General features: G+C 39.8%; 1 long non-coding RNA gene across 1 annotated transcript in view; it reads left to right on the plus strand.

Moving 5' to 3' along the window:
• Positions 1 to 16589, plus strand: part of LOC150084224 (uncharacterized) — a 125286-nt gene extending 108697 nt beyond the window's left edge. Inside the window, exon 3 of the long non-coding RNA XR_016547098.1 lies at positions 16507 to 16589. This is a non-coding gene — a long non-coding RNA (uncharacterized LOC150084224). The remainder of the gene's footprint in view (positions 1 to 16506) is intronic.
• The last annotated feature ends 340 nt before the right edge of the window (positions 16590 to 16929 follow it).

Genomic DNA, 16929 nt, shown 5'->3' on the forward strand with positions numbered 1-16929 from the left:
ATATTACTTCCCTTGGAACTTTATCAGAGGACTTGTCTAAATCAATAAAGATCATATGAATATCAATCCTCTTTTCTCTAATCTTCTCCCTCAATTGCCTCAGCATAAAAATTGCCAAGACAAGATTCATTAAAGAATCTTGTCTTGTCGAATTCCCACACTTTTCACCAGTATAATGGGTTCCAGATTTCTATTTTTTCTTTCTCTTGTCTCTGCAAGAAAGTTTATATACCTGCTTCGCCACCTCCAGTATCTCCGACTTATTATACAGCTTGTCATATTTTTTATATTTCTTGTCACTCACTACTGTCTTTGTTTTCTTCTTAGTCCTCCTATACCTCTACAAACCCTCTGCTTCCCTTTATTTTTACAAATCTTTAAAAAACACTTCCTTCTCGTTGATCCATTTTTGCATCTCCTCACACCACCATCAAGTCTCTCTTTATGAATGTCTTTGTCATTTGGACTCCTCCACTACTTTGGCTATCGATTTTATGCATTCAGCTAATTGTATCCGCATTTCAATTATCCACATTAAAAAGAAGACTCTAGTTGTGATCCATATATCATTAACACCCAAATTACGGTCCCAATTTTCTTCTTCCAATATCTTATCCCTGAACGACATCTTCCTTTCCCCAATCAGTTTGTACCATTTAATCTTTGGACACGACATCATTTTTTTCTGGATCTGCTTGCCCATAAGTAAGGATCCATTACCAGCAGTCTATGCTGCGTTGTTAAGCTCATCCCTGGAATCACTTCAGGGTTCTTAGCCACCCAAGTCTCCTTGTCAACTAATCACAAAGAGAGATTGTTGGTGGTGTGAGGAGCTGAAAATGAATCGGCGAGAAGAGGTGTTTTAAAGACTGGCAAAGATGAAGGCATATACAACGCATACCTGCCACGATCTGGAGGCCAAGAAAACAAGAACCCAAGGAAGACCACATTTAAGAGCGATCATTATTTCATTTTATATTTCCTTTATTAATATTTTGCAATTAATCAGTCCACTAGATTTTCAATGATTGGTCTTTATAAAGATTTAAAACTTTTCCATTATCAACAATGCATGAGAAAGGGTTTTGAATTCATCGTGTACCATCGCATCTACTGCTTTATTATTTGTTTATGGTAAGAATACCAACTGCCAGCATTCCCTGCTTGCTGATTTTTAACCAACAAGTTAAGATAATCCCATCATCCTAAGAACATGGCGCGGGGGATTAAATCATTATAACTAAATCTTTGTCACCTTTAGTCAGTCGTTCTTATTAAAGGTAATGCCTTGCGAAAGGACAGAGAGAGAGAGAGAGAGAGAGAGAGAGAGAGAGAGAGAGAGAGAGAGAGAGAGGCTAGTGTCTAATATACGATCGGCTAGTGTTGGTGGCTGCCACAACTGCGTGGCTGTTACAGTGAGCGTTCCCTCGGTCCCGCGGGCTATGATGGTGGTGTGATAGGCCATTAACACGATTAGGTTGTCGCATTAGCGGATATTTGCGAAGATTGATTTGACTAGATTACCAAAGTCTCTCCCTGACCACTGATATCGAATAACTTGTGAGAGTTCGCAAATTAATCTAGCCGTTTGGGCGTCTCTAGGGGTCTGGCCCGACTTTGGGCTGGCCTTTGTTTAAGCCGAGCGTCACGCAAGGCACCCGTTAAGAACTGTAAAATTGAATTCGCCAGTTTCCCTGCCCACTGTCTCGCCCCATCCATCAGTAAATTTAAAGGATCGAATGCTAATACCGAAACCGTAGCAAAATAATCACTTGAGTCCGCAAAAAAAAGAAAAGCAATTTTGAGTAGTTCTTTACAACAGGATGCAAAGCTAAGGGTTAACATTAAAATTATTTATAATTCTTACTTGCCCAAGATAATAAAGATTACATTCGTTGGTTGAAAAATTTCCTTCCTGGAAATTTTTCTATCCTTCCCAGTGATCGATGTCCTTCCGGAATGTACATGGAAACGACCAAGATTTCAATCCATCAAAGAGGAATTTCTATGGGCTTTTTTCCACCTTGGTCCACTTTTAATGGTCTCTGGAAAGGATTTCATGGTTGCAGTCCTCTTGAAACTATGTTTTTCATCCAGTAAAGGCAAACAATTCATAGACGCAATATACTGACACCTTAGTTGCTTTGTCGGGAAAGCAACCCAATCCGAATTTAGAAGAGTAGGGTTGCTAATTGCTAATCCTCAGGCTGATCCTAAACCTGAACGAACTGCAGGCCAAAATTTATTACTTAACAATTCACAGAATAGATGGAATTCTACAGAAAAAGGAGCCATTACCAAAAAATGCGTTCCTAATGCAATTATACTACTTCCATCATCCACCAGAAAATGGTTTTCACCCTCACTGTTTACCTCCTACATGCTAATTGGACATGGTTCTCTTAACCCAAAACTTTACCAATTTAGAATTTTTAATACGGTAAAGAGAACAGTTCCAAGCCTGTCTCCTGGATGTGAGTTGCTACTCGTATCTATCAATAATTTCCGGGTCCTTCAAACCTTCTGCAATGCTGCTTTTAACCGTAGGAAGACTTTCAACTTCAGTGTTAATGCAAGCAATCAAACTGAAAACACATCATAAATGAAAATACAACCTGTTGCGTATTCTGTCGTCCAGATGAAAAAATAATTGTAGAATTTTCAAGAACACCGCAAGGTTTCAACAGATGTTGCACTTTTCTGGCTCATCCTTTATTAAGATTCTCCGCAACTCAATCCCTCGTCTGCACAATAAAACCATCATCAACTAGTGACTTCTGATATCACTCCAGATTAAGAGATTTCCATCTAGAACTGTTTTTGGATAACTTTACAGCTGCTAAACTGAAGACTCCTATTCCATATGAACTACATTGGGCAGCACTGGATAAAGACATGGTCGAGCAGCATCCTTTATCGTACTCCACCTTTCCCCCCTTATGCTATTTTCTTCTTCTTTTCTTTGACTTCTGCTTGTCTTCTATATGAAGGGAATAATTGTGTGTGCTGGTGCAGGCTTGCTGTAACAAGGTTCTTTTGAATGGTCCCCAACTCGCTTTGGATTCCTTTTGCTATCGGACTTAGATTTCAGCAATAAAGAAGAGTCTATTGAATAATCAAAACTACACATCTTCACTATACATTTAATCTAGTTCAATTTTCTGTCCTTTCTTTGCAGATACGTAAAAAACGAAAATACGAGCTGGGCCAAATGCTTTGCTTTACTTTGCAGTACAAACCCAAATAGCCTTCTCTTATTATTAGGAGAGGTTGGTGACTTCCACCATAAGCTAAAAACCCAATGCGCTAAAAGCCTAGTCACTTTCTTAGATGTAAAATACTTGGCACTGATAAACCGATTGCCTCTTGGACATTAGCTTTTTGGTCTACGTCGTTAGGTATTATTATTATTATTATTATTTTATTATTATTATTATCATCATCTGTTTATTAACCATAGATTCACTCCCTGAACAGCCAATGGGTTAGGAGGGTGTACAAATATATATTTTTTAATACAGCGTACAATTTTAAACAAATTTTTGGTGATTTGGTCCTGATAGTTCTGGTGATTTGGTCTAGATTTCTTCGATCATTTGGCTTCTGTATCTTCTATTTTCTCCAAACTTATTTGGATCTATGGAGAAGGTGCTGAAGTGTTGAGTCATGTTACACGGGAATGTTCCCGTGTAACATGACTTTTAGGGAGTCCAGGATAGTGAGTCCAAAGATCGATGGGGCGTCAATCTGACGGGTTAGCAGCTTAGAGAATGTGGACAGATTTTCTTAAAGAACAGTGAGCTTCCAGGGTTCACTCCTAGATTGACTAGAAGAATAGATTTGGAGATGGTAAACGGGTTCCCTCTCAGACGGTTCAACCACCGCAGAATCTAGTGTTCCGTCGCCAAGAATCTGTTACGCAGAGAGGCAGGTGCTGAGGACCAGATTTCAGATGCATATAAAGGTATAGAAGTGGGACACCGATCAATGTATTGGCAAAGCAGATTGATGTTGTGGCAGCCTACGAGCTCCTGGCGGATAGCCCAGAATGCAGCATAGGTCTTCTTCTTTGTCTTCAGGAATTGATCTTTGAAATTTAAATCTTCATCCCACATTAACCCTAGGTCAGTATGCGATGATACTTTTGGAATCGTCTCGCCATTAACTACAACTCGGATGTCATTCCTGAACTTCCTCTTCGTAATTGTCATGTGGGCTGACTTCGCATTGTTTAGTTGGAGTCCAGCTAGCTGTAAATAATCTATTAATTGTTGAATTTGATTGGAGGTTTGATTATTAATTTCTTGAATCTGTTTTGGGTCTTTTGAAATAACTTTAGCAGTCTTGGGGTTTCCAATTTTAGGGACTGGTTTGACATAATAAGATTTCCAGAGTTCAGGAATGGCGCATGTCTTTAGAATCTTCCGGAAGATGTTAAGGAGGAGATCCAACAATGTACACAGCACACCTTGACCATAAACAGTGGAAAACCGTCAGGTCCTGTTGTAGCCTTGTTGGGAAGGCCATTTATCACGTCAATAAGCTGTTGCTAAGTAACTATTATATCATCCACAGCATTTATGTTTTCTCAGTTAGACTAGGCAGGATTGCGGTTTCTGTGGTCGCATCTGGATGATCAAAAGATATGCGCGCCTACTCCTCAAATAGCTGTGCTCCTCTCTTGAGGCGCAGGAAGTGAGCTCTCCCCCTTTTAAAGATTTCGTGGTCTGTACTGTTTCTGGATCTTATCCATTTTCTATATGCCCTCTGCTTATGTCTAAAGGCAGTTTTCATGTCCAGATGTTTAGATGCACCAATCATGGCCATATGTCTCATCTGCTCAGCTAAGGATTGGATTGCCTCTTCAGTAGATAACGAAAATAAATGATTCCAATTAATGGTGAAGAAGTGGTTGATGACTCTTTCTGGTTTCAAGAATTTTGTAGAAAATATCAGTTGAGAGTGGTATCTGGATTATAATTTCTAACTTGAGTAACTTGAATAGGAGAGTGATCTGAAGAAAGTTCGAAAGGTATGGTAATTAGACAGTTGAAAAACTGAAAATCGTGCGTTGTGCTTTTTGGAATTCGAAGATCTTGTTTGAACTTCGCCTCGCGTTCACAATGGCCTAAATAGTCAGGTGACAAATTCAAAATATTCGGATTTTGCTGTACTTAATTTTGAAGATTACAAGAAGGAAAGCAGTCACCGAGTATCAAAGAAAAGGTAATTTTTTTACTCTCATTGTCTCCCACCTTCATTAAGTTCACAGACCTGAATGGAGCAGGTCAAACTTTGGTCCTGCACAATACCAGAAGGCCTTACCAATGCCCGCTTTATTAAATTCTAACACCTCTCCATGGTAATTTGGTTATAATACACATCTGTGGTCTTTTGGATTGACATTTCATATCAATTAATGACTTCTCAACCCTCCCTCTCTCAAACCGGGGGTTTGACAATCGAAGATTTGAGATAACACAGTTTTATATTTGTTTACCAAAATATTATTGATCCTTCCTCCAGAAGATTACGGGGACTAGTCTAATGGGTAGTGTAGGAGAGCATTGGTTTTCGCTCTACCCCAGTGGTTCCCAAACTTTTGTCACTCGAATCATACTTGACGAAAGACGAAAATTAACGTACACGATAATATACCACGAAATGCTTCTCTTAAATGAACCCTTCTCCCCTCCGTGTACTTCTGTCATGAATACCCATTCGCTGTGTTCCACTCCCTTTTCACTCCAATATGAAATTATGGAAAACAAACGCACAACACCGGGGACAGATGACAAATAGCCGATCAACCATGCTGTGATTGTAGTCGACACATAGTGCGCTTCTCGTGCCATCTTTGTGGTTCTCCCCTCTCACCCCCTCCCCCCCACCAATCCCCCAAACACACCAGTAATGAGGGAGAAAGTAGCCAGGCCAGATATGCCGTTACAGCATCTTCGACAAGAGTTTCGGCAGCAGAAAACCGTCCATAATGAAGTCGGCCGTCGGTTTCCCGACAACCGTTGAAGCATCATCAACGGTTGCACTCAAGGGTCATTGATAGTGGGGTGTAGCAGACACTGCAGCCAGTAGAGGCGGCAGGCCACGCTGCAACTAACGAGGAGATGTTGAAGTGGATAGAACGCACGACGCTGAAGATTTGCGGGGCTGCCTTGGGCTCCCAATGAGCACACGTGGAACTTGTGCACACCGTCTCTCCGGGTTATGATTTTACGTTATGGGAATCATTATTGATTTGGTTACGAGGGCTTCTGTAGAACACGGCAAATATGGAGACTCACTGTGTTAGCCGACAACAAAGGATACCGAAGTTCTTGTCAACCCGCTTTCTGTGGCACTTTTCGCATGTATGCATGGATTGTTACGGGGTCTTCAGTGTTTACCTTTTTTCCCCGCACATCCATCGCATCGCTCTTCTCGGATGCAGCGTTAAGGTGAATTGGGTGTCAGAGAATTTTTTTTTTTTATTATTATTCTTTCAGTTTGTTTTCAGGTACTTCTCTTATGGATGATACCATCTATACATCTCTGAGATTCTCTGGCAGATGGTATGCGGGAAGATAAAGATAAAAAAATGTATATGGGGGGGTACTTTAGTTTCTTCTCGAGTAGAAAATTTGAAATTTGTTTACTGCACATGTTCATGATGGCCAACAATGTCTGTATAACAGTCGGTGGGTTCACCATAGACAATTTCTCCAAATCAACAACCCCCTCCATCTCTCTCTCTCGTCTCCTCTCTAAACAAGAAAGTTTGTGTCGCGAAGTTTCTTCAAGTGGGCGTAAAAACAGAAACCACTTTTTTTTCTTTCTTTCTTTTTAAATGTAGATATATATATTTATTTAAATTAGATATGAAGTTAAATCTCTTTGTTCTTCTGTTTCCATTGAGAAAAATAAATATTTTCAAGGACCTTGAGAGAAAAAAAAAACGATTTTTTCTCTCAAGGGCAAATTTATTTTAATAAATTTATTTTCTGTGGGTGGCTCAATGTTTTTAATACTCAAATGCAATATTGGCACAAGCAACTCGCAACTGATCTTCCAAATGAATCTGTGGATGATACCAAAAGCATCCACTGTTTTGGATAAAAAATTCTGAAGTTTAAAAATTGACAAATGGATAAAGGGATGGTTAAGTGGAAGAAAACGGAGAGTGGTTATCAATGGACACTGCTCTTCTTGGACTAATATTATTAGTGGAGTCCCCCAGGGTTCAGTCCTGGGCCCACTGTTGTTTTCAATATTTATTAATGATATTGATGAAGGTATATCAGGCTTAATGTCCAAGTTTGTGGATGATACAAAGGCTGGCAAGGTAGTTAACGACAATAATCAGGATGAGCTACTGCAACAAGATCTAGGAAAATTTGGGTCGATGGGATGAGAAATGGCAGTTGAAGTGTAGCATTGACAAATGCAAGGTACTGCACAGGGTAGCAGTAATCCCAAAGTAATTTATAAACTGGTGGTACTACGCTCAGTAGTACCACACAGTTTTTCATTACTGGGAAAATGAAAAAGACCTGGGTGTAATTGTGCAATCAGACATGAAATTCTCTGAGCAATGCAGGCATACTGCCAGGACGGCTCATGGGGTTTTCCCAGTGATATACAGAAACTTTGCAAGCAAAGATAAGGAGGTGATTATCCCTTTGTAAAAGGCCATGGTTAGGCCGCATCTTGAGTATTGTATACAGGTCTGGAGGACTCATTTTAGGAAGGCTATAGATCTACTGGAACGAGGGCAGAGAAGGGTAATCAGGTTGGTAAAGGGAACAAATGGTGCTCTTACCGAGGCTTTAATTCTGCAAATTGCGGCGTCTGGAGATTAGGTTTTCTCTTTGGTTCTCAGTGAGGACCAAAGAGAAAAGGACTGAAGAAACACTGATGCGTCTCGAGTTCAAGAATTATCCAGATTTCTAATGATGATTTTGCTGACATTGTCAGCAGCAGATTGATACATATATATGTGGTTTCTTTAATGCAATTGAAGTATATTTTAGTGGCCCATCTACTCTTGGTACCTTGACCTACTTCAATCTCAGTACCTTTATCAGAAATCCAGAGATAATTATTATCACTAATTTTACAGCAGGCTGGTTCCTCTTAACTATCTTCTCTTGGTTCAAATGAATTTTCAATTGTAAAGATTGTTACAAAATGCCTGTTCAACTCATCTTCCTCAATGTGTGGGTTGTCCATGACTCCACCGCCACCATATCTTAAGAGGGTCTATCTGATTTACTCTCCTTCTCTTCTTCTTTCTTTTCTTATCCACATACAAGTAGAACTTCTTGAACACCTCATTCTCTTGTCTTATCCAAACAATTGTGTTGTTACAAATATGTTTATAACTGGAATACGAAACGATATCTCGCAATAGTCTAACCGTACCATACTTTTTTTATTTATCTCAATTACTCGCAAACGTTTTAGGATAAATCCATTCAATTCTTCCCACAATGTATTTGTATCCTGCAGCACATAGTTATATCTCCAATTATTACAGCCCGAGCGCATTTCACAACGTGGCCAAGTTAGTTCTCGGCGAGTTGTGCATGGTATTATCTCCCAGAAATAGGTATTTTGTAGCCCAAACAAGTAAACCGACCACAGAATTCACACGATTTACACACAGGATTAAACGCACGCCTCGGTTGCTTTGGTGCGTAACACATAAACATTCTGGAGGTCTCAATCCAGGAAGGATGTAGCGTTCTTGGAACAGGTATAGAGAGGGGCAAAGAGATTGGTGAGGGAAACAAAGGGGTTCTCTTTCCAAGACAGGCTTCAGTTACACAAATCGCAGCGTCTGGAGAATAGGCACCTTCGAGGTGATCTGATTGGAGTAGTTAAGGCTTTGAATGGATTGAGCAAGCTTAATGCTGGTGGTATTCTTTCTCTTGCTCAGACTGCACACAATGAGGGGAATTAACTCAAACTAGGAAGGATGGTTGCAGAATAGATGTTCGGAAGATTGCCTTCAGCCAGCGGGTGGTTGATTTCTGGAACAAACTACTTCCACCTGTTGTTGTGGAAGTGGATAACTTAAATAAGTTCAAGAAATTACTAGACAGACTACTGGAGGGACAGACAGTGAAATGGGATTTTTTTGGTCGATGCCATGTAAGCGAACGGACACATTTTTCAGAATGCAGCTGCAGAACATCATGAATTGAGAACAGCTGAACCATACCCGTGTTCGAATAAGATGTCGGGACAAGAACTTTTCGGACAATCTGCAAGTTCTCATTGGAACCATGAACAGAAGAGAAAGACTGGAATTGCGCGAAGATCACCCTCAATGGATTATGTTCGGAAAAATGGTCCTTTTCATATCTTTCTGTACTAATGCAATGTAAAACTTGGTCATGAATTCCACCTACGTGACTTGAACAGTGCAATCCTGTGGTTATGGAATTATTGTATCAGAAATGTTTAGGATACTGTTCATTTTGTATAGGGAAAAAAAAAGCTAATGATGAACTTTTGAGACCTCGGTCCATTAAGAGCTGGAGTTTTTGATCGGCCAATTGTTGCAGATGGAAGATTTCCGAACATACATATCTTAGAGAGAACTAGCAGCTTAGATATAATTCAAAGACGTTGTGGGAAACGTTTTGGGTAATAATGGGACAAAGAAATACAAGAAAACTCTCGAGAGCATCATAAATAGTTCTGTAACCCTTTTATAAGAATTTAAAGCTTCATTTTCTATGTAGCCATCTTGATTAATTATTTGAGGAACCGTTAGAGAGGAAAGGGGTGAAAGGCTTCAGAAAAGACATCAAGAACGTGGAAAAGCAATCCAGGACAGATGGAATGAGACAATGATGACGGACCAGAGCTGGTGTTAAAACGGAGATTTTATCTGCTCTGGACAAAAAATATCAAACAGTGAAAATTCATCCGAATGGTAAAATAAATATTTGAAACCACTAAATCCAAGTTCAAAGTATATTACCACGTGCTCTGACCTACTTTGATGTCCACATTGGCATTTATTGATGATATTTCCTGATTATTATATTCTAAACGATCAAAATAAAGAAGTTTTCATCTTACATTTCTTTCAATTCGTATTTTTTCAAGGGGGGCCACTGTATCTCTAAATATTACCAAGATTGGCAACACAGGCAATCGCACGCTGATAAAATAGTCATACCAACCAACTCAATATCAACACAGTGCCCGGTAACGTTTGAAAAGCTTAAGTCACTCGATGCTGAAATAAAGATTGGTTTCCAAGGCAACATTTCCATTGGATAAGAAACCAGCTAGGGCAAGGAGAAGCCTCTTGAAATATCACGCAGGGATTCCAGTATTCCATTATTTTTTGTTCAATATCGTGCAGTGTTGTCTGTTATTCGTTTTAAGAGGAAGTATTGCTTAAGGATTATTATTCCATCTCTTCAGAAATATTTACATTATTATCAAACAACCATTCATATTTTCATGAAAATCTTAAGTTTGGCGTTTATGAACTTCGGTGGTTGATGGCCCGCATGGTTCCACCAAAGGAGTAAACATTTGAACCAAGAATGAATACTCCGTTCCTCCAGTTCTTAATTTTCACCATTCACAACTTTAACAAAATCTATACTATCAATATACACACTGGCCAAAAAATTACGAATCTTTGTACTAAGAGTCAAAGACAGATTAAACGCAAATAGATGCAAAGAAAACTCTGATTTGGGGTTGATGAGTGTTGCCTTATTGAGTATAAAGACTGCATAAACTGTTCGACTAATCTAAAGCCAGAATGGGGAAAACGGCGTGATTTATCAGACTTTGAAAAAGGTCTTATCGTGAGTGCAAGTTTAGCAGGAACCACGATTCAAGAAACGAAAGACAACTGGTTTCTCAAATGCATCCATCTCAAAGGCTTTTAATGATTGTAAAGCAAGCGGTTCTTCTACATCTCAAAATCGTAAATGTGACAGAAAAACAATACTTCAAGGGCGAAGCCGTCGTACTCTAAGGAGGACTGTAAAGAAAAATAGGACATCCAGTGTGCAACTAGAAACATCTGATTTCAACCAAGCCCAGAACTGCTCTATTTTAACCCGTACAATGAGTAGGGAATTGAAGAAATTGGGAATTGGCAGTTGCCTGCCTATTTGGAAGCCACCAAACATCTGAGAAAAACAGACAAATCCGCTTGCAGTGGTGCCGAGAACGTCGTGATTGGACAGTGGAAATTCGTTTTCTGGTGGCTGGCTATTCAGGGTTTGAACGCGCTCTCTTGAATGGTCGCGAAGAGAATCTCAGATAGTGTTCTCAAACATATCCCATTTGGCAGTTCTGGTGGAGAACCTGGTGGTTCGTTTCTTATGGATCGCAATGCGGCTGGGGATCAGGTAGAAACGAACATCAAATTCAGATTGAAAGGATGTATAGCTTCTGCTGTACCCGGAACAGGACTGGATGAGGATTAAACCTCGTCGATGATAAGGCCTGCAATTAACTGAGAGAATCGATGTATTTAATACATTTTTATGGTGAATAGTTTGTAGATGAACCAAGGCTACCTCAATTGCGTGCAGCTCTGCAGTAAATATGTTGCATTTGGGGAGATCTGCTCAGATACCGTAGTATTTAGGACTCGACATTCGTAGAGCTCCCCTAGTGAATACCCATCGCTTGCTTAAATCATATACTGTAGTAACAGTTGCTGCACATGCTGGATTTTACAAGGATGCTGATATAACGTATTTATTCTTCATCACTCTCCACACTGTCACATCTGACTGAAGTGAAAGTGCACGAGTACTGACTGTTCCATTGGTTGATGAAGTGGAATGTTCATCAACATTTACTCCAGTAATAACTGCAGTGGATGGATATTAATGGTCTCCCGCTTCATGGACACTGTCAGATGCCCTGTTTCATCGAGCCTGTTAGCTACTGGGGAAAATTCTGAGCAACGGTTCAGGTATCGGGTGGACAAACCTAGGCGCGGCGCATGTCCAAAGGACGATTTTACACAGGATTTACTGTACCAACTTTATCATGAATGGGTAGCGTGACAGTATTACAATTGTGCAGCCACGCACACAGGAATACTACAATAGTTTGGACAATTCCATGCTCCAGGTTCCTTCGTACAGACCCTTGTTTGTTTCAACAGGATAATGCTCCATGCTGTACGACGATGCTCAATAACAGTTCATGGAACACGAATGCACAAAAGTTGGAAAGGCCGGGGTGGAGTCCCATTTTGAACCCTGAGGAACACTTATGGGATGAAGTGCAAAGTCGGGCGAGGCCAGATCAACACATTACACATAGGTAGTTCAACTGGTCATTGTTCTGCACTATGTTGGTTGGTTGGTTGTAGGGTTTTAGGAGCACCAGCAACGTAGGCAATATTGCGCCGTATTATAATATAAAATTGCACGTGTTCTGTGTTTGCTGTTTTCCGGATGAAAAACTGCACAACCCTCGCCTGAGACAAACTCAGTCACGTTGTGCAAAAGGCCCATAAAAATTCCTCACCTCATTGACACGATTCGAACTCAGCTCTTTATCATCCGGTGTGGGAGGACAGTGATTATACTAACTGCGCTACCCACGATGACGTCCTGCAGAAGACATAGAGGACTATACCCGCTCCAGTCCACCGTTCATTGGTGGAATACCCAGGAGGATGGATATGAAGACACGTATAGTAGCTTATAAGCACCCACTGGGTGGAGTGTTTCAAAGCGGGTCATGTCCGGATACTTTTTTGATTGCGGGATACTTATCTTTCTATGCTTGAAAGACAGATGTGCGAGAATCCCTTAAAAGAAGTTAACTAGGTATGAAATATTAGGCACCCTTGTTTTTTTTTTGTTAATACAAAGTATTATTTTGAAACAAACAATTTGGCTATTCCTATTAGAAATCAAAACCCTTGAGCACTTTGAAGAAGTCTATTAAGATTCAGCTATCAACTGGCCAAAGAGTTTGCATCTTCTTCGCAATTATTTCAAAATTAGCGCCATAGTTTAACGATGGTCCTTACAAATTTTGTTATGGATTCAATATCGCAACACGCCACTGGTAGGCGTGTTTCTTCCCATCTTGATGTGATTTGACTCATCAAATCCCATCAAGATGGGAGAACTAGAACAATAGTAGAAAACTAAACCAATGGCAGTCATACCGCGATGGCAACACATCGTAAAATATACCAACACGCAGCCATTCATAAATATTTTATAAAAATGTGTTTTATTTGGATACAAATTAGTTTTCTGATCTATTAGGTACATCTGGTGGTGAAAATCCTGGTAAATGTATCGAAGTCTTCATTATAAGCTATCAACTACTGTTACTATTTTAGAGGATCAATAAAATTTATTTATCAACTTAAATTCAGTTTTTGTTTTCTTCTGTTTCTATTCGAGCTTATTTTTGGCAAGTTAACTAGAAAAGACTCGCCATCACTGAAACAGACCAACTCAGTTCAAAGATGCAGGACCGAACATCTGGAGGCTTCTTATGCCATCGATACATCCTATTCGAATGGCATTCTTTATTCCTAAATAATGGTTGTTTAGTGACATAATCATGGCCTCCAGATACCTGCATTTTCTTTTCTTATTTGATTCTGGAATTGCTACTCAATTGCAATCGTAAAGCGTTCATTATTGGAATACAACTTCCGGTTCCAAACATCTTGCCTTACCAAGCGAAATTTGCATTACAGAGAAGACCTTTCTTCAATAATCCTCGATATTCATAAACATCTGGATAAAAAGGACACGATTTAACGGATCTACCACCTTAATTAAGAGATAAAAAAGAGGATAAGGACCTCAACTGGTGTAATATGTAGTACCAATCAATGACCATTATTATGCTCTTTTTCTTGTAAATGTGTGCAAACACGGAAGTGCAAGGGTCTACCATGTCTAACTTCAACTCGTTTGAATCTTTCTTTCCATTCATATCCCAAGATTCTTTTCTGTTTAGCTGAGCTCTCTCTCTCTCTTTCTCTCTCAGTTGCATCGACTCGCAAATGTCTTCCCATCCAGCCTGTCTTTCTAGGACTGCGACCCTTGCTCCACCTATCCACCCAAGCATCGCTGCAAAAGCTCCCACCATCTTGTCTGCACTGTCGACTGATGTGAGATCCCGCCACCAAGGAGGTGCGGGATAGCCGAAGCCACGCCGTCTGCCGTGACCCGATTGGTTAGCTGTCAAAAGCAGACGCTAGTCAACTGTGACGCTGGCAACGATAAATTACGGACGCTGACACCGGCGCGTATTGCGCGAACACAGACGTTGCCTTACATGGTGACGGCCAAATAAGACAGCCAGGTAGGTGGGGCTGTAGGGTGTCTGAAAATATTAGCAGTTTATGATGGTTCTTTATTATGGTATTTGCCTACACCGCGTCTCGCTGGCTTTAGCCCCCTGGTGAGCAGAAAAGGAACAGGCTATAAGAGAGCCATTTTAGGAAGACAATAAACTGAGAAGCGCTGTAAAGGTTGAGGCATGACTAGGGCCATTAGACTTGGTTATTTCAAACGGTGTGCATTAAGGAAGGAAGAAGGTAAAATAAGGGGGGAAACGGGGGTGCATTGTGAGCGTACAAAACCCACCTTTCTTGTTTTTCTTTAAACCGGCGTTTTTGCCGATTTGGCAAAACCACGCACGACCTCCGATGACATTTAATGCCTTACATTCCTTCAAAGGAGATCTGCAAATCGCGTTACATGCATTAACGATCCCCTTCTTCAACGGCCCTTGTACCGAATTACTTCGTCTGCTACACCAAACTAGTATTGTGCCGTTATACTAATTGCCATACGCTGTTACATAAATTGACGCGCACTGGTGCACTCGATGTACACTATTTTCTTTAACGTCCAAATGGCACGCGCTATAACTACAAAAACTGGTGTATACCACACTGAATTACAAATTAATCGCCCCAAATCATTTTAAAGCGCAACGCCATCATCTGCTAACCCTAAATGATAACATTACTGCGTTCTGTTGCTGAATTCTTTTAAATTATTTAATTTTTAAGAGGAACCAAGAGTGAAGTAGCACAAAATGTTTGAGCGGATTGTGACTCAAGGCTGCATGAATGCTAAATACGATTAACGTGTGTTCTGAGGTCGATTTTCTGTTTCATAGTCGAAAAACTTCAGTTTCCGGGAGAAAAATCCATGGTACCCTCGGCTGAGAACAGTTGGTAGAATCGCCGTCTGCCTACAAAGGGTGGAAAAGACCCGAGTTCGAGTCTCATCGATGGTGGGAGGAATTTATGAGCTTATTACACAACGTGGCCGAATTAGTCGGTCTCAGGAGATGGTAGCATGGATTTATCTCCCAGAAATTGGGTTTTTCATCCAGAAAACAGAAAATCGAGCGCAGAACACACCCAATTTACAGACAATAAACGAGGAACAGTATGGCCTAAGCTGCCATGAGCCTAAAATCCAACTACAACTGGAGAATTGTAATATCTCTAAAATTCTGTCATTGTCCATGCCTCTAAGTATACGCTTCCAACGTGGAAATTGATTTACCACCCATAATTCATATTCATTAAGACTACAACCTACGCACCTTTTAACAATGAAGCTAGGAATGCATCAACCATCATCATAAGGCGTTCCGGCGTTAGCTTAAGCAACTAATATACAACTGCATTGGTCACGTGTTTTTGGTTGTGTGAGGGGGAAATACCGGCAACGTACAGCATCTTTTATCGCTTTTAACTTTCTCGTTAACCAGCATCTGTGAAAAGATTATCACTAAGAATCCATGATGTTCAATAAATACAAAAGTCCAACATTTTTCGAAAAGGAAAAAAGAAGAAGAAGAAGAAGAAAAAAACGAAGAAACTGCAGCTCATATGGTTTGCACGCAACTCCAACAAACAAGAGAACAAACAAGGCATCACACTCTGTCAGCTGGTACCATGGCAACGGTCAACAAACGTTTTTCCTCCTACAGTGTGCCCGGCCTAGCAAGATATACCGGCGTAATTGATTTTACAGATATTCACATCGATTGTTAAAGGATGAACAACCCTCTCGTGCAGCAGCAGCAGTTTCTAGAGGGTGAATGGGAGTTTATGACTTCAAAAGCCCATTTTGATGGCTTAAAGATGTCTGTAAAAATTGACGGAGCAAAGTGTAGGATGTTGGGAATAAGGCACACGTTTTGAAATGTTTGTTTCGCATCGCATAGAGCTCGTCAGTTTGCATTTACTTCTTTTCACACACGTTTGGAGATTGCTCACTGTTTTGTTGATGTTTATGCCTCGTAAACTTAGTCGATTTTTATTAAGACGTGTTTGCGAATTATGTTCACTTTACCGTGTGTTTTAATTCCTTCTTTATCTCTTTTCTTTTCTTTTTTCTGTGTTTATGAAAGAAATTAAATGTAATGGTTTAGTTTCAGTTTATGGATGTTAGTTTTAATTAAAAATGTATATATGATCGTGTTGAATGTCTTTCTTTTATCTTTCAGCAGTTTTCGTTTATGATTGGACAGAATCATCCGTAAAGGACAAATGTACATTCGTAGGATAGATAAAAGACACAGAAGAGGAGAATATGTAGAAATGGATACAAAATTAAACAAAATTAGTGAAAATAAATTGTTATTGAAAATTTATTGAAATTTTTCGTTCAGCAGAATTTTAAACAATTTTTTTGTTTGCTCATTGAATGATTTCCGGTGGAAATGTTTGGTTAATGCAATTTATTTAGACAATTGATTGTTTTTGACTTATTGTTCGCGTTGTGTTTAGAACACTTATGTTTATTCAAAATATTTTTGTTTATATTATCAACTGTTTCTGTTTTCAGTGCAAACACTGTCTAGAACAGTCTTTCTTTTTGATGCGAAAACATCTTTGGCGCACGTAGTAATTTTTTTTCGGACTGAAGT

This window comes from Mastigoproctus giganteus, chromosome 6 (genome assembly GCF_048544385.1).
Source record: "Mastigoproctus giganteus isolate SK-2022 chromosome 6, ASM4854438v1, whole genome shotgun sequence".
NCBI lineage: Eukaryota > Metazoa > Arthropoda > Arachnida > Uropygi > Thelyphonidae > Mastigoproctus > Mastigoproctus giganteus.